The sequence below is a fragment of the Tachyglossus aculeatus genome, chromosome 18, assembly GCF_015852505.1.
Source record: "Tachyglossus aculeatus isolate mTacAcu1 chromosome 18, mTacAcu1.pri, whole genome shotgun sequence".
Lineage (NCBI taxonomy): Eukaryota > Metazoa > Chordata > Mammalia > Monotremata > Tachyglossidae > Tachyglossus > Tachyglossus aculeatus.
Window position 1 is genome coordinate 25,463,001 of NC_052083.1, and position 26,593 is coordinate 25,489,593.

At 53.5% G+C, this 26,593-nt stretch overlaps 1 protein-coding gene across 3 annotated transcripts in view; it reads right to left on the reverse strand.

The window, feature by feature from the left end:
* GABRG3 (gamma-aminobutyric acid type A receptor subunit gamma3) overlaps positions 1 to 26,593 on the reverse strand; it is a 423,309-nt gene that overhangs the window by 178,355 nt on the left and 218,361 nt on the right. The window lies entirely within an intron of this gene.

Consider the following 26,593-nt stretch of genomic DNA (forward strand, 5'->3'; position numbering starts at 1 on the left):
ATTATTATTATTATTAGTATGCTCCCTGCCCACTACAAACAGTCTCTGAGAGTAAGGAGACCTGTATTCTAATCCAGGTTCCCACTGTTGGACTGCTCTGTGACCTAGGGCAAGTTACTTAAAAACTCTGTACCTCAGTTCCCTCATCTGTAAAATGGGGTTAAAATACCTGTTCTCCTTCCCCATGAGTTCTGTGTGAACAGGGACTGTGTGTATCCTGATTATAATCATCATCATTATCATGATAATAATTACAAAGGTATTTGTTAAGTGCTTTCTATGTTCCAAGCATGAGAAAGTCTGGTCAGAAGCAGTTTCTGTGCCACTTGGGGATCAGGGTTTAAGGAGGAGGGTCCTTAGTAAATGTTTAACAAATACCACTATTGTTATTAGATTGAAGTAATAAAAAGCTAAAAGTCAGGAAATGTGATGACTCTACAAAGAGCAATGGAGCACTGAAACCCAAGGAATGAGGGATCTCAGGGCTCCTTGTAGCTCAGCGCCAAAATCTTTCCCACATTCTGAAGGTTAAGAAGGGAAGCTATGTCGGCTTCTTTTCTCTGCCATGCTGGAGCAGGGACTTATGGGATGTTCCTGCGGCCTTCCAGAAGACAGATTTTCTCCTAGGCATTCTATCTTGGTCTGATGGAGATGGAAAGTAACTATGCATAGTGAAACTATTCCTCATTTAGCCCAGCACAAGGTAATGCCTTTAGCAACTAGCCATCCCAAACCCCCAATTTGTGTCTACGCTATATTATTCATGTAAATGTTAGCAGATTGAGTGTGACACTTGAAAATGAATTGATGATCAAAATTCAACAAAATGGGAATGCCATAAATAACTCACATTTAGCTGAAGGATCTTGCACTCAACCTAAACTTCAAAAATGAGCATTTCTTGCTTATCACCCAGAATCCCTCTCACCAATGAACATGCTACCCCACCTGAAAGAATCCAGAATATCCTAAAACCCTGACTTCCACTATCTGCCTGCTTCTGTGCAAGGTTCTCACTCTCCGCTAAAAGGCAACTCTAGGCAGCCTGCTCCAATAAATTTTCCCTTATGAATCCCACGTATCCTTTAACCAGTGAGCAGAACCTCTGACCCACTCCATACTTTCAGTTCACTTTGACGCTGGCTCTATCTCTCTGTCTGTGTTCTTGCTGATGGTTTGTGGTTTAATCTTGGCCCCTTCTTTAGATTGTCAGCTTCTTGAGGCCTGAAGCAAAAGGGGCTGAATGATGAATCCCCGGCGCTCTGAGGCTGTAGAGGCATCATGGGGTTGATGAGGTGCCCAGACAGGCATAGGCTGATCCTTTGAGAAGCCTCCTTTTCCATCTGGGAAGAGGTAAATTCCAGGTCTTCCAGGGAGAATCAATCAATCGTATTTATTGAAGCTTACTGTGTGCAGAGCACTGAATTAAGTGCTTGAGAGAGTACAGTACAACAGAGTTGTTTGACATGTTCCCTGCCCACAACGAGTTTATAGTCCAGAGGGGGAGACAGACATTAATATGAATCAATTACTGTAATGGTTTGGGCTGGGCAGACCTTCAAGTGGTTTCTGAATGGACACTATCCAGATTGCTCTAGTCTTGTCTCAGGTTAGCCCAGTGGATGGGGGCCCCAGTTGACTTCTTGTTTGGAGAATGAGGGCCAATCAGGAGGGGTTTTTTCCCCATTCCATCCTCCAAAACGTGACACTTCCCTTCTTGTTTGGCCCTTCCACCACTGCCTCCTTCCATGGCCCCATGGAGAGCAGTGCCAAACTGGGCAAGCTGAGAGGCCCAACACAGATATTCCGTTTGCCAATCCAGACTAAGTCCAAACCCTGCAGGAGCACCCCAAAGGTGAGAGCCCTTCCCTTCCCTAACCCAGCAGAGGCCAGTTCTGAGGGCCACTGCTGACCCATGGATGGAACAAGACCAAGGGACGGGGTTGGGAGCCCCTGAGCTGGTTGGTTGGCAGTTCGGGGCTGGACAGCCATCCCCACCTGCCGTCCACCAGGGTGATGCTCACCAGGCTCTGTGGCCCAACATCGGCCCTAGGGTGGAACCAGTGGCCCTCCAGGATATTGAGGAGCTGTGAACTCAGGGAATCACCCGGGATCATCCAGTAACTGAAGCTAAGGGTGGGGACCACTTGGTCAAAGTTCCCCTGTCTGCTCTGTGAAGGTGGGGGGGAGAGAGAGAGTGGGGGGAGGGAACTCCCTTCCCCCATCACAGCATCCTTACTCCTCCAGTTGGGGCCTCCAGACCAGGCTGAGACCAGAAGTCTCTGGCTCTGGGCTGCATTTCTGGCAGCATCCTGGGGGAGGAAGGCCCTCCATAAATTAATGATAAGCACTTACTATGCCGGACCCTGTACTAAGCACTGGGGTAGATACAGTACCGTCGGATCAGGCGCAGTTCCTGTCACACAGAACTCACAGTCTACGGGATCCCAGTGGAGAGGGAAGGATCACACCAGATTGCCCTTATAGCCCTTTCATCTCCTCCCCAATTCCCAAACAGTAACCTTAAGCAATTCCCCATAGATGCCCCCTGCTCCCCCCCCCCCCGCCACCACCACCACTTAAGCGACCTTCCTTATAGTGCCCCCAACCCCTCTTCCAGGTCCGGTCCTGACTGACCCCACCCCGGGAAAAAGGCCCTTGTTATCACCAAGTTACATTAATGACAACCTCATTCACACCTACTCAGCCTTCCTGTCCCACCATCGACCCCCGGGCCTGGAATGCCCTCCGTCTGTCCATCCTCTGAGCTAGCTCTCTTCCTCCCTTCAAGGCCCTACTGAGAGCTCATCTCCTCCAGGAGGCCTTCCCAGACTGAGCCCCTTCCTTCCTCTCCCCCTCATCCCCCTCTCCATCCCCCACATCTTACCTCCTTCCCTTCCCCACAGCACACATATATATGTATATATGTTTGTACATATTTATTACTCTATTTATTTATTTTACTTGTACCTATCTATTCTATTTATTTTATTTTGTTAGTATGTTTGGTTTTGTTCTCTGTCTCCCCCTTCTAGACTATGAGCCCACTGTTGGGTAGGGACTGTCTCTATATGTTGCCAGCTTGTACTTCCCAAGCACTTAGTACAGTGCTCTGCACACAGTAAGTGCTCAATAAATACAGTTGATTGACTGATTGATTCCCCAGTTCCCAGCCAGTCGGAATCTTCTCCTCTGGTGCCACCAAAGGCTTGGGTGGGAGATACTTCAACCCTGAGCCCCACTGCCTGAGATGACTCGGAGTACAAACACGAAGTGCATACTTGCTGTCAGTGAGGGAGAGTAGTGCTCTGTAGTTCCATCAGCCTGAGTCCGGGCCTTCAAGGGTCCCTAACTCCAGATCACAATCCCTGCTCCTTTCTCTGAGGTGTCATGGCCTGACCCTGTAGGATGCCCCAAGGTGCAGAGAGGGACTTTCTCAGGATTGTCTAGGGAGGCAGGGACTACTGCTTTGGCCTCACTCCATCCTCCAGAAGACCCTAGTGATCTCCCCTATCTCGAGTTCTCTAGGCAAATCCAATTGCCTCTATTGCAAGTCCTAGCAGAGGGCCAGTGTTTATCCGGCCAGATGCTGTAGATCGATTAACAGTCATTAATAATGGCACCACGGTATCGTCTAGCCAAATCTCTGTTGCTATGGAAATGAGCCCACTCTTTCTCCCTTTTCCTTCCCGCTGGAAACAGGTGGTCTCTCTCTGTTGTTATAGCAATGGTTCCCCTTGCAGTAGCTATAGTAACAGTTTTCAGGGCGCTCTTTTTCACACTTAGCTGTTCTTCCTTCTCACCCTGTAGGGCAGAGACCTTCTTTGAGCTAACATTTACTATTATTTAGCAAACAAGCGGGGGCCACCATCCCAACCTGCTCTTTCTTTCTGCAAACATCTCTTGGAGGCCATTTTCCGGGTCTGGACAGAGACAATGGCTTTCCTTTGCTTCTTGAGAACTCCACTGTGTTTTAGAGAGATGATCTGAGACAAAGGAATGGATTCATTAGGGGCTTAATGCCACCTGGACCATGAAGGCTTCTTCCCTTCTCCTTATTATTATATATGTGACTCTGATTTTCATCTAATCTGACTTTAGAAAGTGACTCCTTTAACACTGTGTCCTGTGGATATTATTGCTTGAAAGCTAAACTCCTGCAGTGAATAATGCTATGAGATCTTGGAGATAAACTGTGGTCCTGGGAAATATAGATTCCGGCCAACGGGGTAGGGTAAGTCATACTTAAAAAATGTAATCATCAATTTTTTCTGACACCAGAAAGACAGTGATCATGTAACTTCCATCAGGATGATGGATGGTGACTCTCTTTAGAACCATCGCTCTTGTCTCTTCCATGAACATTTCGGGAACTGAAATTCAAATAACCTTGGTGCCGAACTTGCTGTGGTCTCTTCAGCACAAAGCTGAACTCTTGAAAAATCAACCAACCAGTCAATGGCATTTATTAAGGGCTTATTGCGTGCCAAGCCATGCACTAAGTGGTTTGTAATCAAGCAATCGATCGATCAATGATTCTGATTGAGTGCTTACTGTGTGCAGAGCACTGAACTGAAGTTCAGTACAACAAAGTTGGTAGACACCTGTCCACAGTGTCCTGACCAGATTTTCTTTCCCGAAATGCCAAGGAGGTCTGTGAAACAGTCATTTGTGTCAAACTGTTCCCCGGGCCAGATCAAAGTCACCAGAGTCAGCGGGTAGAGGTCATATGATTGTGCAAGTGGGAGTGGGCTGAAGCCCAGAGTGAACTGACAGTAGTGGATAGTGGATAGCACCCTAGCCACTATATCACAAGAACCAGCATGACCTGGATTCTAATCCCAGCTCCACCATTTTTTTTGCTGTGTAACCCTGGGCAAGTCACTTAACTTCCCTGTGCCTCAGTTACCTAATCTGTAAAATGGGGATGAAAACTCTGAGCTCAGTGCGGGACATGGACTGAGTCCAACCTGATTAGCCTCTAACTACACCAGTGTTTTGTAAGGTGTCTGGCACAGAGTACCTGATTAAAGATACCATAAAAAAATTGACAGTTGCTTGCTGAAATGCCTAGGTGGGGGTTCTGTGCAGATCTCTCCCTTGTTTCCGAGTTGTCTAGGCTCTGGAGCTGACCAGAGACTCCCAGAGCACCAGGGGGTGAGTGGAGGCTGATGGGAATTTGGTAGAAGGCTGGAAAAGGCCAAAATGGGAAGGGTCATCAAGCCAAATTGTACTTTCCAAGTGTTTAGTACAGTGCTCTGTACACAGTAAGGGCTCAGTAAATACAATTTAAAGAATGAATGAATGAATCTCAGTGATGAAGGAATGGGTTGCCTCCCTCCCAAGCAGCAGGCCTCTGCAGTCTGGTGTAAGAGGAGGAATTTTTGCTTGTTTGTTTGTTACTCGTCATCAGTGGGGCACACAGAGTAATGAAGGTAGCAAAGCACTTTTGATTTAGAAGTAGGGGCAGAGATGTCAGTTAGGCCTCCTGGCAGTTTGGGGATTTCAGAGACAAAGAACTGGCTGATTGTAAATCTGCCCACCAAGTTGTGACGATCTGATAGAGAAAGATTTCAGAATACCCAGCTCTGAATTGAGGAAAATGATAGGAAAGGCAGTCAACCTTCCCACTGTTGAGATCTTCTGACCGTGTTATTATTATTATTATTATTATTATTATTATTAGATTTGTTAAGTGCTTACTAGGGGCCAAGCACTGTTCAGACTGACCTGACAATCTCCAGATCAAACATGGGCTGCCCGAGAGCAGAACACTGTCTGTTTGCTCACCTCCTCCAGATGCCACCTTTCTGGTCTCCACGTTTATCCCCGGTGTCCCAGGAGATGGAGAAGACAGTTGCCTAAGTTCACGCTGCAGATAAGTGGCAGAGGCAGCATTAGAACCCAGGTCTCCTAACTCCCAGACCGTTATTATTTCCACTACACCATGCTGCTTTTCAATCCAATACACTGACATGCTCATAATGATGGGAGACTACAAACAGGAGGGCAGAGAAGCTGAACTCTGGGAAATCAATCAATCAAACAATCGGTTGTATCTATTGAGTGCTTACCGTGTGCAGAGCACTGTACTAAGTGTTTGGGAGAGTATGATATAACAACACGTTCCCTGCCCACAGTGAGTTTACAGTCCAGAGGGGGAGATGGGCATTAAAATAAGTGAATAAATAAATTATGGATATACACATAAGTGCTGTGATATGTCCATAACTGCTGTTTGAAACTCAGTGATTAGACATCATGACAGAAGTAAACTAATAGCATTGGTGTTAGGTCTGCTCAGTGAATGAGGAAAACCCTGGCTTCTAATCACCAGCTCTGTCTTCTGTTTCTCAAAGCACTTAGAACAGTGCTTTGCACATAGTAAGCGCTTAATAAATGTCATTATTATTATTGAAAAAGACTGTATCCAAAGACTGTACAATTTTCAGTCAGTCCGACTCAGATCACTGTCTGTCAGTCACATTTGATCACTGTCAGTCAGGCAGTCTGGAATGATGTAGCGATTTCTGCAGCCACGTGGGAGGCCAAATGCTAGACCAGGGGGCTGATACTGTTTGGTAGAAAAGAGTCAAATGGAATGAAGCCATTGAAAAGTCAGTGTAAGAACAGACAATCTGGTTCCATGCGAAGGCAGATATGGCTCTTGGATAGTTTAACCATCAATTAAGGCTCCAGACCTGACCTGTCCTAGCAACCAACCCATCCAGATCATCTGAAAGGCTAAATATCAAGTGACAGGAAATTAAAGAAGTCTGCAAGACATGCGTTGACAATATAACTGCAGCTGTATTGGAACAAAGAACCTCAGCTATAAGAAATGACGTTGACAGCAAATGGGTGCTTTTCAGAGATATTATCAATCCGGCAGACACCAACGCAGTGGGAATGACAGAGAGCGAACATCAAGGCTGGTTTGATGAAAATGACTCAGAGTTTTTTAACCACAGGAAATGCATCAACCACACCTCATAGCTCCTCATAATCACAACAAAACAGACTCATCCAAAATACCTGAGACAGTCTCAAACAGTCCACAGATCCATAGCATTTACTGATCAGCTATCATGGGCAGAGCATTCATTCATTCATTCAATTGTATTTATTGAGCGCTTACTGTGTGCACAGCAACATATAGAGATGGTCCCTACCCAACAGTGGGCTCACAGTCTAGAAGGCGGAGACAGAGAAAAAAACAAAATATATTAACAAAATAAAATAAATAGAATAAATATGTACAAATAAATAGAGTAATAAATACGTACAAACATATATACATATATACAGGTGCTGTGGGGAGGGGAAGGAGATAAGGCGGGGGGAATGGGGAGGGGGAGGAGGAGGAGAGGAAGGAGGAGGCTCAGTCTGGGAAGGCCTCCTGGAGGAGGTGGGCACTCAGTAGGGCTTTCAAGGGAGGAAGAGAGCTAGCTTGGTGAATGTGCAGAGGGAGGGCATTCCAGGCCAGGGGGATGACATGGGCCGGGGGTCGACGGCGGGACAGGCGAGAATGAGTCATGGTGAGAAGATTAGCAGCAGAGGAGTGGAGGGTGCAGGCTGGGCTGTAGAAGGAGAGAAGGGAGGTGAGGTAGGAGGGGGAGAGGTGATGGAGAGCCTTGAAGCAGAGTGTGAGGAGTTTTTGCCTGATGTGTAGGTTGATTGGTAGCCAATCAATAGGGAGATTTTTGAGGAGGGGAGTAACATGCCCAAAGCGTTTCTGGACAAAGACAATCCCGGCAGCAGTGTGAAGTATGGATTGAAGTGGGGAGAGACAGGAGGATGGGAGATTGGAGAGGAGGCTGATACAGTAATCCAGACGGGATAGGATGAGAGCTTGAACGAGCAGGGTAGCGGTTTGGATGCAGAGGAAAGGGCAGATCTTGGCAATGTTGCGGAGGTGAGACCGGCAGGTTTTGGTGACGGCTTGGATGTGAGGGGTGAACGAGAGGGTGGAGTCGAGGATGACACCAAGGTTGCGGTCTTGTGAGACGGGAAGGATGGTAGTGCCATCAACAGTGATGGGAAAGTCAGGGTGAGGGCAGGGTTTGAGAGGGAAGACAAGGAGTTCAGTCCTGGGCATACTGAGTTTTAGGTGGCAGGCAGACATCCAGATGGAGATGCCCTGAAGGCAGGAGGAGATGTGAGCCTGGAGGGAGGGAGAGAGAGCAGGGGCATGCTACTAAGTAATTGAGAGATCACCAAAGAATACCATTCATTCATTCAGTTGTATTTATTGAGTGCTTACTGTGTGCAGAGCACTGTACTAAGTGCTTGGGAAATACAACTTGGCAACATATAGAGACAGTCCCTACCCAACAGCGAGCTCATAGTCTAGAAGGGGGAGAAAGACAACAAAACAAAATATACCACCAACTTCCCCATCCCAGAAGCCCTGAATCTTGGGGTCACACTCATTCTTCGCTATCGTTCGACTCCCACTTTCAGTCTACTGCCAAATCCTGTCAGTTCTTCCTGCTCATCATCTTCCAATCTGCCCCTTTCTCTCCACCCAAAACACTATCATCCTGGGCTTGCCATAGCTGAACTATTGCATACCCTTCCTCTTTAGAAGCAGCATGGCGTAGTGGCTCGAACCCAGACCCGGGAGCCAGAAGGTCATGGGTTCTAATCCCAGCTCCACCATTTGTCTGCTATGTGACCCCGGCCAAGTCATTTCACTTCTCTGGGCCTCAGTTCCCTTATCTCTAAAATGGGTATTGGGACTGGGGACAGGGACGGCATTCAGCCCAAACTTCTTGTGTCCTCGCCAGCCCTAAGTATAGTGCCTGGCATATAGTAAACACTTAACAAATATCATAATTATTATAATCATTATTATTCAGACTCCCAACCTCCAGGCTCTCCACCCTCCAATCTATAACACCACACTCCTGAAACAAGGCCCAGCCCACATCTTTCTTCTCAAAACTCTCCACTCACTCCCTGTGTCTCTTTACATCAGAAATAAACTCCTCACAATCTGCTTCAAGACTCTGCCCTACTTTACCTTTCAGCTTTCTTCAGATGCTCTTTCCCAATTAGCTGTCTTGATTCCTCCCAATCCAAACTTGAAAGTATTAAAGAAGCAGCGTGGCTCAGTGGAAAGAGCACGTGCTTTGGAGTCAGAGGTCATGGGTTCAAATCCTGGCTCCGCTACTTGTCAGCTGTGTGACTTTGAGCAAGTCACTTAACTTCTCTGTGCCTCAGTGACCTCACCTGTAAAATGGGGATTAAGATTGTGAGCCCCACGTGGGACAGCCTGATCACCTTGTATTCCCCCAGTGTTTAGAACAGTGCTTTGCACATAGTAAACGCTTAACAAATACCATTATTATTATTATTATGCCTTCTCATCTCACCTCTCCCACTATTTCCCTGGCCTGGATCTCCGTTTCTCCCCACATAATATAGACCACATAGCTGTCCTCACATTTAAAGTCCTTCTGACCATCTCCCCCACAAAAGCTTTCCCAGATTAATTTTTCAGCACCCTTGGCCAATCCCCTCAGTCAACATTAGCACGTCAGTCAATTGTATTTATTGAGTGCTTATTCTTTGTAGAGCACTGTACTAAGCATTTGGAAGAGTAAAATATAACCAATTTGGTAGACATGTTCCCTGCCTATTTTAAACCTCAGCACACAAACACATATTCACACACATGTGCGTGCGCATACACACACACAGACACACGCACACACAAATACTCAATTATTAATTTTGACCACTTCTGTTGTAAATATTTTATGTTTGTCTCTACCATTTAAGTATAAACTCTTCATGGGTAGGTAACATGTCACTTCTTTATTCCATACTTTCCAAGTGCCTAGAAGAACGTACTTACACTGAGTGCTCAATAAAGTTACTACTATTTCTACCATTATTATCACTACTATTACTACTATTCCACTACTACCATTAATAACATTAATGATAATAATAATTGTGGGGGTTGATAAGCACTTACTGTGTGCCAGGCACTGTGCAAAGTACTAGGGTAGTTACAAGTAAATCATCATCATCAATCGTATTTATTGAGCGCTTACTATGTGAGGTAACGGAGGCACAGAGAATTTAAGTGACATACCCAAGGTCACCCACCAGAGAAGTGACAGAGCCAGGATTAGAACCCAGGTCCTTCTGATTCCCAGGTCCATACTCTATCCACTTGGAACACTCTGATTCTCTACCATTACCACCACTACTACTACTACTACTAGTAATAATAATAATGGCATTTGTTAAGCGCTTACTATGTGCAGAGCACTATTCTATGCGCTGGGGAGGATAAAGGTGATTAGGTTGTCCCACGTGGAGCTCACAGTCTTTAATCCCCGTTTTACAGATGAGGTAACTGAGGCACAGAGAAGTGAAGTGACTTGCCCAAAGTCACCCAGCTGACAAGTGACGGAACCAGAATTAGAACCCATGACCTCTGACTCCCAAGTCCAGGCTCTTGATACTAAGCCACGCTGCTTCTACTACTACTACAAGCACTGCTATACTACCACCAGGACTACTACTAGTACTATGGCTAACAGCCTCTATCCTAATCCTCCTCGATCTCTCAGCTGCCTTTGACACTGGACTGGCAGCTACAGAAGAAAGGGGGTAGACTAGCCAGCCCCTCCATAGCCAAAAAAAGCCATGGAAAAGAGATTTCTAGGCAACCAAAAGTTGGGGCAATTGTAGACTTCTCGTCTACTAGTGACACTCCTGCTTTGGGTTCTGGGCTGTTTGCCACTGTCACAAATACCACACCTGACATGAGGACTTTGTAAATTTTGTAATGTACTTGCTAAACACTGAAGTGGATACAAGATAATTAGGTTGGACATTGTCCCTGTCCCCCATGTCTAAATCTAAGTAGGAGGGATTATGATCGATCCCCATTTTGCAGATGACGTAACAGAGGCACAGGAATTCAAGGGGCTTGTCCAAGGTAATTTATTTATATTAATGTCTGTCTCCCCCTCTAGACTGTAAGCTTATTGTAGGTAGGGAATATGTCTGTTTTATTGTCCACTCCCAAGCATTTAGTACAGTGCTCTGCAGACGGTAAGTGCTCAATAAATACTGACTGGCTGACTGACAAGGTCACACAACAGGTAAGTGCCACAGCTGGGATTACAACCCATGTCCTCTGAGTCCCAGGCCTGTGCTGTTTCCACTAAGCCATGCTGTTCCCCAGCAGCCTTTGCTCCTTGTTGAGTTGAGCTCAGCTATGGGAGAAGGCTAGGGTCGCAGTGTAGCTGGAAGGAAAGGGAGGAAGAGTGAAGGGCTGGGTCAGAGTCTGACCCCAGCACCGAATTGTCATGGTTCATCCCTCTGGAAGTCAGAGCTATCACAGCCAGAGATTGGTGAGCCCCTGGTCCTCAGTCTCCTGGCTCCCATCTCTGGACCAAAGGGGCCCTTCAGAGATGGCAACCCAGGGGATTACAACTGTCTTTGGCAAGCAAATTACCATTACAAAAAAAAAAAAGTTCCTGAGAAAGACAGTGTCTTTGAAGATTGTAAGGTCCTTGAGAGCCAGTATCATGTCTACCAATTCTATTTTACTGTATTTTGCCAACTGCTTCCTATAGTGCTTTGCACACAGTAACGCTCAATAAATTCCATCGATTGATGGCTAGATTCGGGGAGAAGATAATCCTTTTGGCTTTGACATTTCAGCTCAAGATGTGATGGTAGACATCTAAATGAATAATAAAGAGCCAGTCTGTGGTTCTTCAGGATAAAGTCACTGCAGGTGTTTCCTTAACAAAGGTAGCAAGGAGGGGGTAGTAGCATTTTGTTGTCACCAGAACACTGGTTAAGTGTCACAACCAGAAACCATTGGAACAAAATTGAAATGTATTTGTTTGCTGTGGAAGCTATTTTAGTTGAGCAGCAGGACACCATTATCCTCTGACAATCTTCAGTTCAGTTCAAGTGGCTTTCACTCTTGAATAACAGAATTGTTCCTACCACTCCATTGAGATCACCCCTTTGAGAAATGGACCAGAAAATCAACTAAAAGGGCAAACTGTACATCAACAGAGTTGAAAAGCACAAGGAAGATGTTGAGAATCAGTCCTAGATTGATGCTAGATGTCGAGGAGATGGCTTTTATTTATCTCAGTTCAACCAATTAACACTAAGGAAAGGACAAGGCTTCAGTGACGATAACAGAGGGAGAAAATTTCAGTTGATGAACTTTTCACGGAAGCATATTAGTCACCTCTTAATATTTTGCACAACTGAGAATTAGTTTAAATATGTATTAGCCAGCAGGGAGAGGGACTGCAGAGGAGTATTTAGAGGAAAGTCAAATGCAAAATATTGAGCTTTGGACTCCATCCACTCCACTGAAGCCTCAATCATAGCCAGTACTAATGGACAAGTAAACCCACCCGAAGTGGGGTGAATGACTGCTTTTGTTGGCAGGTATAGAGTCTGCCCAGGTTGAGTCTAGCAGCACCGTATTTGTATTTCCTGGCAGTCGAGCCAAAGGAAAAATTTTCATCAGAATTGATGATCTGAGCATTAGCACTGGTGCGCTCCCTGTTGGGAATTCAGAGCTGAATGCTGTCCTTGAATTCTGCTACCAAGGTAGTACACTGTCTAAGAATACAAGAAATGTCAGATATAAAAACAAAAATCAATAAAGGTTTCAGGAGGCTGAGAGAAAAGAGAATAGTGCAAATATGATCTCGAAGCACTTAACAAACACCATGATTATTATTATTATTATTGTAAAATAGTTGGGGTAACCAGCCTTCTATAACATCGTCAACTAGACTGTAAATTCCTCCTTTCGGTCATCATTCAATTGTATTTATTGAGCGCTATGTGCAGAGCACTGTACTAAGTGCTTGGGAAGTACAAATCAATCAATCAATCGTATTTATTGAGTGCTTACTGTGTGCAGAGCACTGTACTAAGCGCTTGGGAAGTACAAGTTGGCAACATATAGAGACAGTTCCTAGCCAACAGTGGGCTACGGTCCCTACCCAACAATGGGCCCACAGTCTAGAAGGGGGAGAAAGAAAAACAAAACAAGTAGATGGGTGTCAATACCATCAGAATAAATAGAACTATTGCTATATGCACATCATTAGTGTGGGCAAGGAATGTGCCTACCAGCTCTGTTGTATTGTGCTCTCCCAGGTGCTTAGTCGTGTGCTCTGTACATGGTAAGTGTTCAAAATAAACGGTTGATTAATCATCATCAGGAGAGACAGGATCAACCCCAAAATGAGGTCTCAGAGCACAGTCCTGGAATGCATGCAGCTCACAGGAAGCTCACAGTCACACAGCCTAAGCGTCAGAGAGCCTGGGTTCTAATCCTGGCTCTGCCACTTGCCTGCTGTGTGACCTTGGGCAAGTCATTTATCTTCTCTTTGCCTCAGCTTTTGAAAACTAGGCAGTATATATCTGTTCTCCATCCTAGACAGGAAGCCCAATGAGCGACAGGGACAGTGTTTGACCTGATCATCTTGTATTCATTAATTCATTCATTCAATCGTATTTATAGAGCGCTTACTGTTTGCAGAGCACTGTACTAAGCACTTGGGAAGTACAAGTTGGCAACATATAGAGACGGTCCCAACCCAACAATGGGTTCACAGTCTAGAAGGACCACCTGTCATCTGGCCCAGGTACCCCACCACCTCCCAACCCTGGTCCTCTGCCTTCCCACCCTGGTCACCTTCTACCTCCCATCCCTGGTCCCCCTCTGTCTCCCTGCCCTGGTCCTGCCCTGCTTCTCGGCCCTGGTTCCCCTTTGCCTCCGGGCCCAGATCCCCCTGTCACCTGGCTCAGGTCCCCCTCTGCCTCTTGGCCCCGATCCCCCCCATTTCTCGGCCCTGGTCCCTCTCTACTTCCCAGTCCAGGTTCGCCTCAGCCTCCTGGTCCTGTTCCCCCTCTGCCTCCTGGCCCCCCTCTGCCTCCTGGCCCTGTTTCCCCCATCTCTCGGCCCAGTTACTCCTCTAACTCCTGGACCTGGTCCCCTGGTCTCCCGGCTGACCTGGTCCCCCTGTATCCCAGCCCAGGTACCCATCTGCCTTCCGGCCCTGGTCCCCCTCTGAATGCCTGCCCTGGTCCCACTATGCCTCCAGGACCCGGTCCCCCTCTGCCTCAAGGCCCACGTCCCCCTCTCTGTCCCAGCCCTGGGTCCCATAAACCACCTGGCCCTGCTGCCCATCTCCCGGTCCTGGTCCCCCTCTGCCTCCTGGCCGTCGTCCCCCTGTCTCCCAGCCCAGGCAGCCCTCTGCTTCCTGGTCCTTGCTCCCCTTCACCTCTCGGCCCTGGTCCCCCTCTGCCTCTTGGCCCTGGTCCCCCTGTCTCGCAGCCCAGGGACCCCTCTCCCTCCCTGCCCTGGTCCCTCTGCCTCCCGGCCCAGGTACTCCTCTGTCGCCTGGCCCTGGTCCCCCTCTGCCTCCCAGCCCAGGGACCACTCTGCATCCCTGCCCTGGTCCCTCTGCCTCCCGGCCCAGATACTCCTCTGCCTTTCTGCCCTGGTCCTTCTGCCTCCCGGCCCAGGTACTCCTCTGTCTCCTGGCCCTGGTCCCCCACAGCCTCCCTGCCCTAGTCCCTCTGCCTCCCAGCCCACGTACTCCTCTGCCTCCCTGCCTGGTCCCTCTGCCTCTCTGCCCTGGTACATCTGCCTCCCAGACCCATCTGCCTCCCTGCCCTGGTCCCTCTGCCTCCCAGCCCAGGGACTCCTCTGCCTCCTGGCCCAGGTACTCCTCTGTCTCCTGGCCCTGGTCCCCCTCTGCCTCCCAGCCCAGGGAGCCCTCTGCCTCCCTGCCCTGGTCCCTCTGCCTCCCGGCCCAGGTACTCCTCTGCCTCCCTGACCTGGTCCCTCTGCCTCCCAGCCCAGGGACCCCTCTCCCTCTCTGCCCTGGTCCCTCTGCCTCCCGGACCCCTCTGCCTCCCTGCCCTGGTCCCTCTGCCTCCCGGCCCATGGACCCCTCTGCCTCCCTGCCCTGGTCCCTCTGCCTCCCTGCTCAGGGACCCCTCTGCCTCCCTGCCCTGGTCCCTCCGCCTGCCGGCCCAGAGACTTCTCTGCCTCCCTGCCCTGGTCCCTCTGCCTCCTGACTCAGGGACCCCTCTGCCTCCCTGCCCTGGTCCCTCTGCCTCCTGGCACAGAGACTCCTCTGTCTCCCTGCCCTGGTCCCTCTGCCTCCCGGCCCATGGAACCCTCTGCCTCCCTGCCCTGGTCCCTCTGCCTCCTGGCTCAGGGACCCCTCTGCCTCCCTGCCCTGGTCCCTCTGTCTCCCGGCCAGGGACCACTCTGCCTCCCTGCCCTGGACCCTCTGCCTCCCGGCCCAGGGACCCCTCTGCCTCCCTGCCCTGGTCCCTCTGCCTCCCTGCTCAGGGACCCCTCTGCCTCCCTGCCCTGGTCCCTCCGCCTGCCGGCCCAGAGACTTCTCTGCCTCCCTGCCTTGGTCCCTCTGCCTCCTGACTCAGGGACCCCTCTGCCTCCCTGCCCTGGTCCCTCTGCCTCCTGGCACAGAGACTCCTCTGTCTCCCTGCCCTGGTCCCTCTGCCTCCCGGCCCATGGACCCCTCTGCCTCCCTGCCCTGGTCCCTCTGCCTCCCGGCCCAGGTACTCCTCTGCCTCCCTGACCTGGTCCCTCTGCCTCCCAGCCCAGGGACCCCTCTCCCTCTCTGCCCTGGTCCCTCTGCCTCCCGGACCCCTCTGCCTCCCTGCCCTGGTCCCTCTGCCTCCCGGCCCATGGACCCCCTCTGCCTCCCTGCCCTGGTCCCTCTGCCTCCCTGCTCAGGGACCCCTCTGCCTCCCTGCCCTGGTCCCTCCGCCTGCCGGCCCAGAGACTTCTCTGCCTCCCTGCCCTGGTCCCTCTGCCTCCTGACTCAGGGACCCCTCTGCCTCCCTGCCCTGGTCCCTCTGCCTCCTGGCACAGAGACTCCTCTGTCTCCCTGCCCTGGTCCCTCTGCCTCCCGGCCCATGGACCCCTCTGCCTCCCTGCCCTGGTCCCTCTGCCTCCTGGCTCAGGGACCCCTCTGCCTCCCTGCCCTGGTCCCTCTGCCTCCCGGCCCAGGGACCCCTCTGCCTCCCTGCCCTGGTCCCTCTGCCTCCCGGCCCAGGTACTCCTCTGCCTCCCTGCCCTGGTCCCTCTGCCTCCCAGCCCACGGACCCCTCTGCCTCTCTGCCCTGGTCCCTCTGTCTCCCGGCCCTGGTCCTCCACAGCCTCCCTGCCCTGGTCCCTCTGTCTCCTGACCCGGGGACCCCTCTGCCTCCCCGCCCACGTACTCCTCTGCCTCCCTGCCCCAGTCCCTCTTCCTCCCGGCCCAGGTACTCCTCTGCCTCCCTGACCTGGTCCCTCTCTGCCCCTCTGGTCCAAGCGCTTAGTACAGTGCTCTGCACATAGTAAGCACTCAATAAATACAATTGATTGATTACTCCTCTGTTTCTCGGCCCTGGTCTCTCTGCCTCCCAGCCCAGGTGGTACTCTGCCTCCCTGACCTGGTCCTTCTGCCTCCCAGCCCAGGTACTCCTCTGTCTCCTGACCCTGGTCCCCCTCTGCCTCCCTGCCCTGGTTCCTCTGCCTCCCGGCCCAGGTACTCCTTTGTCTCTTGGCCCTGGTCCCCCTCTGCCTCCTGGCCCTGGTCCTTCTGCCTCCTGGCCCAGGTACTCGTCTGTCTCCTGGCCCTGGTCCCCCACAGCCTCCTGGCCCTGGTCCCTCTGCCTCCCGGCCCAGGTACTCCTCTGCCTCCCTGCCCTGGTCCCTCTGCCTCCCGGCCCAGGGACCCCTCTGCCTCCCAGCCCTGGTCTCTCGGCCTCCCGGCCCATGGACCCCTCGGCCTCCCGGCCCGTGGACCCCTCTGCCTCCCTGCCCTGGTCCCTCTGCCTCCTGGCCCAGATACTCCTCTGCCTCCCTGCCCTGGTCCCTCTGCCTCCCGGCCCAGGTACTCCTCTGCCTCCTTGACCTGGTCCCTCTGCCTCCCAGCCCAGGTACTCCTCTGTCTCCTGGCCCTGGTCCCCCTCTGCCTCCCAGCCCAGGGACCCCTCTGCCTCCCTTCCCGGGTCCCCCACAGCATCCCTGCCCTGGTCCCTCTGCCTCCCGGCCCAGGGACTCCTCTGCCTCCCTGCCCTGGTCCCTCTGCCTCCCGGCCCAGGTACACCTCTGCCTCCCTGACCTGGTCCCTCTGCCTCCCAGCCCAGGTACTCCTCTGTCTCCTGGCCCTGGTCCCCCTCTGCCTCCCTGCCCTGGTTCCTCTGCCTCCCAGCCCAGGTACCCCTCTGTCTCCTGGCCCTGGTCCCCCTCTGCCTCCTAGCCCTGGTCCTTCTGCCTCCCGGCCCAGGTACTCCTCTGTCTCTTGGCCCTGGTCCTACACAGCCTCCCAGCCCTGGTCCCTCTGCCTCCCGGCCCAGGTACTCCTCTGCCTCCCTGCCCTGGTCCCTCTGCCTCCCGGCCCATGGACCCCTCTGCCTCCCTGCCCTGGTCCCTCTGCCTCCCGGCCCATGTACCCCTCTGCCTCCCGGCCCATGGACCCCTCTGCCTCCCGGCCCGTGGACCCCTCTGCCTCCCTGCCTTGGTCCCTCTGCCTCCCGGCCCAGGGACCCCTCTGCCTCCCTGCCCTGGTCCCTCTGCCTCGCAGCCCATGGACCCCTCTGCCTCCCTGCCCTGGTCCCTCTGCCTCCCGGCCCAGGTACTCCTCTGCCTCCCTGACCTGGTCCCTCTGCCTCCTGGCCCCGGTACTCCTCTGTCTCCTGGCCCTGGTCCCCCTCTGCCTCCCTGCCCTGGTTCCTCTGCCTCCCGGCCCAGGTACTCCTCTGTCTCTTGGCCCTGGTCCCACACAGCCTCCCGGCCCTGGTCCCTCTGCCTCTCGGCCCAGGTACTCCTCTGCCTCCCTGCCCTGGTCCCTCTGCCTCCCGGCCCATGGACCCCTCTGCCTCCCTGCCCTGGTCCCTCTGCCTCCTGGCACAGAGACTCCTCTGTCTCCCTGCCCTGGTCCCTCTGCCTCCCGGCCCATGGACCCCTCTGCCTCCCTGCCCTGGTCCCTCTGCCTCCCGGCCCAGGTACTCCTCTGCCTCCCTGACCTGGTCCCTCTGCCTCCCAGCCCAGGGACCCCTCTCCCTCTCTGCCCTGGTCCCTCTGCCTCCCGGACCCCTCTGCCTCCCTGCCCTGGTCCCTCTGCCTCCCGGCCCATGGACCCCTCTGCCTCCCTGCCCTGGTCCCTCTGCCTCCCTGCTCAGGGACCCCTCTGCCTCCCTGCCCTGGTCCCTCCGCCTGCCGGCCCAGAGACTTCTCTGCCTCCCTGCCCTGGTCCCTCTGCCTCCTGACTCAGGGACCCCTCTGCCTCCCTGCCCTGGTCCCTCTGCCTCCTGGCACAGAGACTCCTCTGTCTCCCTGCCCTGGTCCCTCTGCCTCCCGGCCCATGGACCCCTCTGCCTCCCTGCCCTGGTCCCTCTGCCTCCTGGCTCAGGGACCCCTCTGCCTCCCTGCCCTGGTCCCTCTGCCTCCCGGCCCAGGGACCCCTCTGCCTCCCTGCCCTGGTCCCTCTGCCTCCCGGCCCAGGTACTCCTCTGCCTCCCTGCCCTGGTCCCTCTGCCTCCCAGCCCACGGACCCCTCTGCCTCTCTGCCCTGGTCCCTCTGTCTCCCGGCCCTGGTCCTCCACAGCCTCCCTGCCCTGGTCCCTCTGTCTCCTGACCCGGGGACCCCTCTGCCTCCCCGCCCACGTACTCCTCTGCCTCCCTGCCCCAGTCCCTCTTCCTCCCGGCCCAGGTACTCCTCTGCCTCCCTGACCTGGTCCCTCTCTGCCCCTCTGGTCCAAGCGCTTAGTACAGTGCTCTGCACATAGTAAGCACTCAATAAATACAATTGATTGATTACTCCTCTGTTTCTCGGCCCTGGTCTCTCTGCCTCCCAGCCCAGGTGGTACTCTGCCTCCCTGACCTGGTCCTTCTGCCTCCCAGCCCAGGTACTCCTCTGTCTCCTGACCCTGGTCCCCCTCTGCCTCCCTGCCCTGGTTCCTCTGCCTCCCGGCCCAGGTACTCCTTTGTCTCTTGGCCCTGGTCCCCCTCTGCCTCCTGGCCCTGGTCCTTCTGCCTCCTGGCCCAGGTACTCGTCTGTCTCCTGGCCCTGGTCCCCCACAGCCTCCTGGCCCTGGTCCCTCTGCCTCCCGGCCCAGGTACTCCTCTGCCTCCCTGCCCTGGTCCCTCTGCCTCCCGGCCCAGGGACCCCTCTGCCTCCCAGCCCTGGTCTCTCGGCCTCCCGGCCCATGGACCCCTCGGCCTCCCGGCCCGTGGACCCCTCTGCCTCCCTGCCCTGGTCCCTCTGCCTCCTGGCCCAGATACTCCTCTGCCTCCCTGCCCTGGTCCCTCTGCCTCCCGGCCCAGGTACTCCTCTGCCTCCTTGACCTGGTCCCTCTGCCTCCCAGCCCAGGTACTCCTCTGTCTCCTGGCCCTGGTCCCCCTCTGCCTCCCAGCCCAGGGACCCCTCTGCCTCCCTTCCCGGGTCCCCCACAGCATCCCTGCCCTGGTCCCTCTGCCTCCCGGCCCAGGGACTCCTCTGCCTCCCTGCCCTGGTCCCTCTGCCTCCCGGCCCAGGTACACCTCTGCCTCCCTGACCTGGTCCCTCTGCCTCCCAGCCCAGGTACTCCTCTGTCTCCTGGCCCTGGTCCCCCTCTGCCTCCCTGCCCTGGTTCCTCTGCCTCCCAGCCCAGGTACCCCTCTGTCTCCTGGCCCTGGTCCCCCTCTGCCTCCTAGCCCTGGTCCTTCTGCCTCCCGGCCCAGGTACTCCTCTGTCTCTTGGCCCTGGTCCTACACAGCCTCCCAGCCCTGGTCCCTCTGCCTCCCGGCCCAGGTACTCCTCTGCCTCCCTGCCCTGGTCCCTCTGCCTCCCGGCCCATGGACCCCTCTGCCTCCCTGCCCTGGTCCCTCTGCCTCCCGGCCCATGTACCCCTCTGCCTCCCGGCCCATGGACCCCTCTGCCTCCCGGCCCGTGGACCCCTCTGCCTCCCTGCCTTGGTCCCTCTGCCTCCCGGCCCAGGGACCCCTCTGCCTCCCTGCCCTGGTCCCTCTGCCTCGCAGCCCATGGACCCCTCTGCCTCCCTGCCCTGGTCCCTCTGCCTCCCGGCCCAGGTACTCCTCTGCCTCCCTGACCTGGTCCCTCTGCCTCCTGGCCCCGGTACTCCTCTGTCTCCTGGCCCTGGTCCCCCTCTGCCTCCCTGCCCTGGTTCCTCTGCCTCCCGGCCCAGGTACTCCTCTGTCTCTTGGCCCTGGTCCCACACAGCCTCCCGGCCCTGGTCCCTCTGCCTCTCGGCCCAGGTACTCCTCTGCCTCCCTGCCCTGGTCCCTCTGCCTCCCGGCCCATGGACCCCTCTGCCTCCCTGCCCTGGTCCCCCTGCCTCCCGGCCCAGGGACCCCTCTGCCTCCTGGCCCATGGACCCCTCTGCCTCCCTGCCCTGGTCCCTCTGCCTCACGGCCCATGGACCCCTCTTCCTCGCGGCCCGTGGGCCCCTCTGCCTCCCTGCCCTGGTCCCTCTGCCTTCTGGCCCAGGGACCCCTCTGCCTCCCTGCCCTGGTCCCTCTGCCTCCCGGCCCAGGTACTCTTCTGCCTCCTTGACCTGGTCCCTCTGCCTCCCAGCCCAGGTACTCTGTCTCCTGGCCCTGGTCCCCCTCTGCCTCCCAGCCCAGGAACCCCTCTGCCTCCTGGCCCAGGTACTCCTCTGCCTCCCTTCCCTGGTCCCTCTGCCTCCAGGCCCAGGTACTCCTCTGCCTCCCTGCCCTGGTCCCTCTGCCTCCCCGCCCACGTACTCCTCTGCCTCCCTGCCCTGGTCCCTCTGCCTCCCGGCCCAGGGATTCCTCTGCCTCCCTGACCTGGTCTCTCTGCCGTCCTGGCCCAGGTACTACTCTGTCTCCTGGCCCTGGTCCTTCTGCCTCCCGGCCCAGGTACTCCTCTGTCTCCTGGTCCTGGTCCCCCACAGCCTCCCTGCCCTGGTCCCTCTGCCTCCCGGCCCAGGGACCCGTCTGCCTCTCTGCCCTGGTACATCTGCCTCCCAGACCCATCTGCCTCCCTGCCCTGGTCCCTCTGCCTCCCAGCCCAGAGACTCCTCTGCCTCCCGGCCCAGGGAGCCCTCTGCCTCCCTGCCCTGTTCCCTCTGCCTCCCGGCCCAGGTACTCCTCTGCCTCCCTGACCTGGTCCCTCTGCCTCCCGGCCCAGGTACTCCTCTGTCTCCTGGCCCTGGTCCCCCTCTGCCTCCCAGCCCAGGGACCCCTCTGCCTCCTTGCCCTGTTCCCTCTGCCTCCCAGCCCAGGTACTCCTCTGCCTCCCTGCCCTGGTCCCTCTGCCTCCCGGCCCAGGTACTCCTCTGTCTCCTGGCCCTGGTCCCCCTCTGCCTCCCAGCCCAGGGACCCCTCTGCCTCCTTGCCCTGTTCCCTCTGCCTCCCGGCCCAGGTACTCCTCTGCCTCCCGGCCCGTGGACCCCCCTGCCTCCCTGCCCTGGTCCCTCTGCCTCTCGGCCCAGATACTCCTCTGCCTCCCTGCCCTGGTCCCTCTGCCTCCCAGCCCAGGTACTCCTCTGTCTCCTGGCCCTGGTCCCCCTCTGCCTCCCAGCCCAGGTACTCCTCTGTCTCCTGGCCCTGGTCCCCCTCTGCCTCCCGGCCCTGGTGCTTCTGCCTCCCGGCCCAGGTACTCTGTCTCCTGGCCCTGGTCCCCTACAGCCTCCCGGCCCAGGTACTCCTCTGCCTCCCTGCCCTGGTCCCTCTGCCTCCCGGCCCAGGAACTCCTCTGCCTCCCTGTCCTGCTCCCTCTGCCTCCTGGCCCAGGGACTCCTCTGCCTCCCTCACTTGGTCCCTCTGCCTTCTGGCCCAGGTACTCCTCTGTCTCCTGGCTCTGGTCCCCCTCTGCCTCCCGGCCCTGGTCCCCCATCTCCCGGCCCAGGTACAACTCTGCCTCCTGGACTTGGTCCCCCTCTGCATACCTGCCCTGGTCCCCCTCTGCCTCTTGGCCCTGGTCCCCCTGTCTCGCAGTCCAGGGACCCCTCTGACTCCCTGACCTGGTTCCTCTGCCTCCCGGCCCAGGTACTCCTCTGTCTCCTGGCCCTGGTCCCCCTCTGCCTCCCAGCCCTGGTCCCTCTGCCTCCCGGCCCAGGTAATCCTCTGTCTCCTGGCCCTGGTCCCCCTCTGCTTTCCGGCCCTGGTCCCCCATCTCTCGGCCCAGGTATGACTCTGCCTTCTGGACTTGGTCCCCCTCTGCCTACCTGCCCTGGTCCCCATCTGCCTCCCGGCCCTTGTTCCCCACGCTTCTCAGCTCTAGTCCCCCTCTGCCTCCAGGCCCTGGTCCCCCTGTCTCGCAGCCCAAGGACCCATCTGCCTCCCGGCCCTTATCCCCCTCTGCCTCCCTGCCCTTGTTCCCCATGCTTCTCGGCCCTGGTCTCCCTCTGCCTCCCAGTCCAGGTACCCCTCTGTCTCCCTGCCCTTGTTCCCCACGCTTCTCGGCCCTGATCCCCCCCTGTCTTCTGGCCCTGGTCCCCCTGTCTCACGGCCCAGGGACCCATCTGCCTCCCGGCCCCAGTCCCCCTCTGCCTCCCTACCCTTGTTCCCCATGCTTCTCGGCCCTGGTCTCCCTTTGCCTCCCGGCCCAGGTACCCCTCTGCCTCCCAGCCCTGGTCCACCCTTACCATCCTGTCCTGGTCCCCCTCTGCTTCCCACACCTGGTCCCTGTGTGCCTCCCATCCCTGGTCCCTCTCTGCCACCCTGCCCTGGTCCACCCCTGCCTCTTGGGCCTGGTCCCCCTCTGCCTCCCGGCCCTGGTCGCCCTCTGCCTCCATGTCCTGATCCCCCTCTGCGTATCTAACCCAGGGCTTAGCAAATAGTAAACACTTAACAAACACCACAAATATTACTCATACATATGGCATGTTGGTCTGGAATAAGTGGAGGGGATCCCAGGATCAGCAATTTCTTTTGGGAAAAGAGGACAATTTTACAGCAAGGGCATTTATTGGTGAGAAAGTAATAACAATAATAATAATGATGGCATTTATTAAGCGCTTACTATGTGCAAAGCACTGTTGTAAGCGCTGGGGAGGTTACAAGGTGATCAGGTTGTCCCACGTGGGGCTCACAGTCTTAACTCCCATTTTACAGATGAGGTAACTGAGGCCTAGAGACTTGCCCAAAGTCACACAGCTGACAGGTGGCAGAGCCGGGATTTGAACCCATGAACTCTGACTCCAAAGCCCGGGCTCTTTCCAGGTGTGGTCTGAAAGTGGGATCTCAGAGTTGGTGAGGGGTTATCATAATAATAATAATAATGGTATTTGTTTAGTGCTTACTGTGTGCCAAGCACTGTTCTAAGCGCTGGGGTAGATACAAGGTAATCAGGTTGTCCCACGTGGGGCTCATAGTCTTAATCCCCATTTTACCGATGAGGTAACTGAGGCACAGAGAAGTTAAGTAACTTGCCCAAAGTCACACAGCTGACAAGCGGCAGAGCAGGGATTAGATCCCACGACCTCTGACTCCCAAGCCTGGGCTCTTTCCGCTAAGCCACACTGCAGCATGGATAGAGAATCGGCCTGGGAGTCAGAAGGACCTAGGTTCAAATCCTGGTTCCATCATCTGTCTGCTGTGTGAACTTGGGCAAGTCATTCCACTTCCACGTGCCTCAGTTACCTCATCTGTAAAATGGGGTTGAGACTCTGAGCCCCAGTGGGACAGGGACAGAGTCCAACCAGATTTGCTTCTATCACCTCAGCACTTAGTTCATTCATTCATTCATCCATTCATTCATTCATCCAATCATTTACTGAGCGGTCACTGTGTGCAGAGCACTGTTTTCAGCCCTTGGAAGGTACAATTCAGCAATAGTTCAGACCTTCACATAGTAAGCGCTTAACAAACACCACAATTATTGGTATTCATGACTAGTGATATAGCCTTGGGCTGGAATTTCACTGTTCATGTGGATTTTCACATTGTCGTAGCCTGAAGAGCCAATGAAAAATTCTTCTGGGCCTGGGAAATACCTTCACAGCCTATGGTTCTGTTTATTTGAAGTGTAAAATCCATGCACCTAGTCAGCCTGAAAGCCACAGAATACTTTTGCATCTACACTGTATGGCTTGGCTTTTCATAAACAGGTCAGAAAAATGTAAGTGTCTCTTTGGTTTTCATTCTCTTTGAAGAAGTGTTAGATGGAAAGCCAGTGAAGTTCTCCTGACACACGAAGAGGGAGGATTGGCACTCCTCAAAGGGTTTTTAGGAAACAGCTGGGTTGGAGCCAAATGAATAATGCTGACTGCTTCCTTCTGGAAGGAGAATTCTTAAAAATAAAGCATCTGTTCAGCATTTAGGGCTCTGATACATATGTGAATAAAGCAAGCTTTCCCTGATTCATTTTCCAGTGCCCTGAACCGTATCATCCCTTCAGTCAATCTAGCATTTATGAATTTATTTCTAGGAGTATTTATATAAGGGTACTCTATTACTTTTGACTACTCTAGTTGTAAATATTTTTATTCATTCATTCAATCGTATTTATTGAGAGCTTACTGTGTGCAGAGCACTGTACTAAGTGCTTGGGAAGTACAAGTTGGCACCATATAGAGACGGTTCCTACCCAACAACGGGCTCACAGTCTAGAAGGAGGAGATAGACAACAAAACAAAACATGTGGACTGGTGTCAATATTTTTATAATTGTCTCTCCTGTTAGAGTGCAACAGGAGAGCAGGAATTGTGTTACCTCTTTATTATTGGGGAGCAGTGTGGCCTAGTGGCAAGACCACTGGCTTGGGAGTCAGAGGATAGGGGTTCTAATCCCAGCTCGGCCACTTAAGTCTTCTCTGTGCCTCAGTTGCCTCATCTGTAAAATGGGGATTAAGACTGTGAGCCCCATGTGGGCCAGGGACTGTGTCCAACCTGATTACTTTGTATCTACCCCAGTGCTTAGAACAGTGTTTGGCTTGTAGTAAATGCTTAACAAATACCAAAACTATTATTGAACTTCCTAAGATTCTAGTACAGTGCATCACACTAGTGGGTGGTGAAATATTAGTTCTATGGATATCCATACAGTACCCTCAGGACTGAAAAATAAACTCGTAGTGGAAAGTAGAAGCTCTGATAGATGTTCAATTTGCCTAGATCGAATAATTTTACCTCACTGGAGGAGTATGGCCTACATGGAAAGAGCACAGGCCTGGGATCCCGAGGACCTGGCTCTCACACCTATCTGCTGTGTGATCTTGGTCAAGTCATTTCACTTTTCTGTGCCTTGGTTAGCCTATCTATAAAACGGGGATTCAATTGGACTCTCTTTCATACACAGTGCCTAGAACAGTGCTTGACACATAATATGTGCTCAACAAATACCATTAAAAAAATCAGGGCAGGAGGAAAATTAACGTTTTTGAACAATGGCTAACTTCTGTCGGGGACTGAATGCCACAAAAAGTGGTACTCTTCCTGCCAATATCCTACTGACAGATACCTAAGGATTATTGCAATTGATCAAGCAGAGGAGGAGGAGAGTTTCAGAGAGCAGGTGAAAAGGTGGAAATCAAAATAAAGTCCCATGTGATATTCTGGAACTTCCCAAGGCAAGAAATGTACTGTAGCGACTTTTTATAGAGCAAAACCACAAATTGACCTATCATTCGTTCATTCAATCGTATTTATTGAGCGCTTACTGTGTGCAGAGCATTGTACTAAGCGCTTGGGAAGTGCAAGTTGGCAACACATAAAGAGACGGTCCCTATCCAACAACGGGCTCACAGTCCAAGCCTAGTTTAAATATCATGAGAAACTCTTTTCCTAGAGTTCTAGAACTCTCATCTAGAAGTCTTGAACATAGGTGGGTGAGTGCCCACACTCATTCCTTTGGGAACTGCTCTGCTTTCCCAGTTTCAACTACCCCTACTACATAGATGATGCCCAAATCTAACGCTCCAGCCCGGACCCCTCTCCTTTTCTGCATTCCCACATCTCTTCCTGTCTCCAGGACATCTTTTCATGGATGTTCCATCAGCACTTTTAGCTCAATATGTCCAAAATTGAACTTCTCCCTTTAGCTCCCAAATCCTTTTCTCCTCCAAAAGTTGACATCAGTACTGTCAACACCACCATTTACCCATCATTCAAGTCCACAACCTTGGCTAAATCCTTGACTCCTCTCTCTTTCATTCAGTTTCCATTGTCAGTCACCAAATCCTGTTGGATCTTCCTTTATATCATCTCTAGAATCCATCCTTTTCTCTCCATCCAAACTGCCACTCACCGGTACCAAGCTCTAGGCATATTCCAATTGGATTACTGCTTCAGCCTCCTCGCAGACCTCTCTGCCTCAATCAATCAACCAGTCAGTGGTATTTATTTAAAATGTTCATTGTATGCAGAGCACTATCCTAGGTGCTTGGGAGGAAACAATAGGGTGGAGTTGATGGAGAAGTTCCCTGCCCACACACAGGAGCTTATGGTCTTGAGTGGGAAAAAGATGTTAAAATAAATTACTGATAAGAAAAATGGGAGAGTGAAAGATTATGCCCATAAAAGCTGTGGATCTGAGGGTGGGGTGAATATCAATAATAATAATAATGATGGTATTTGCTAGGTGCTTACT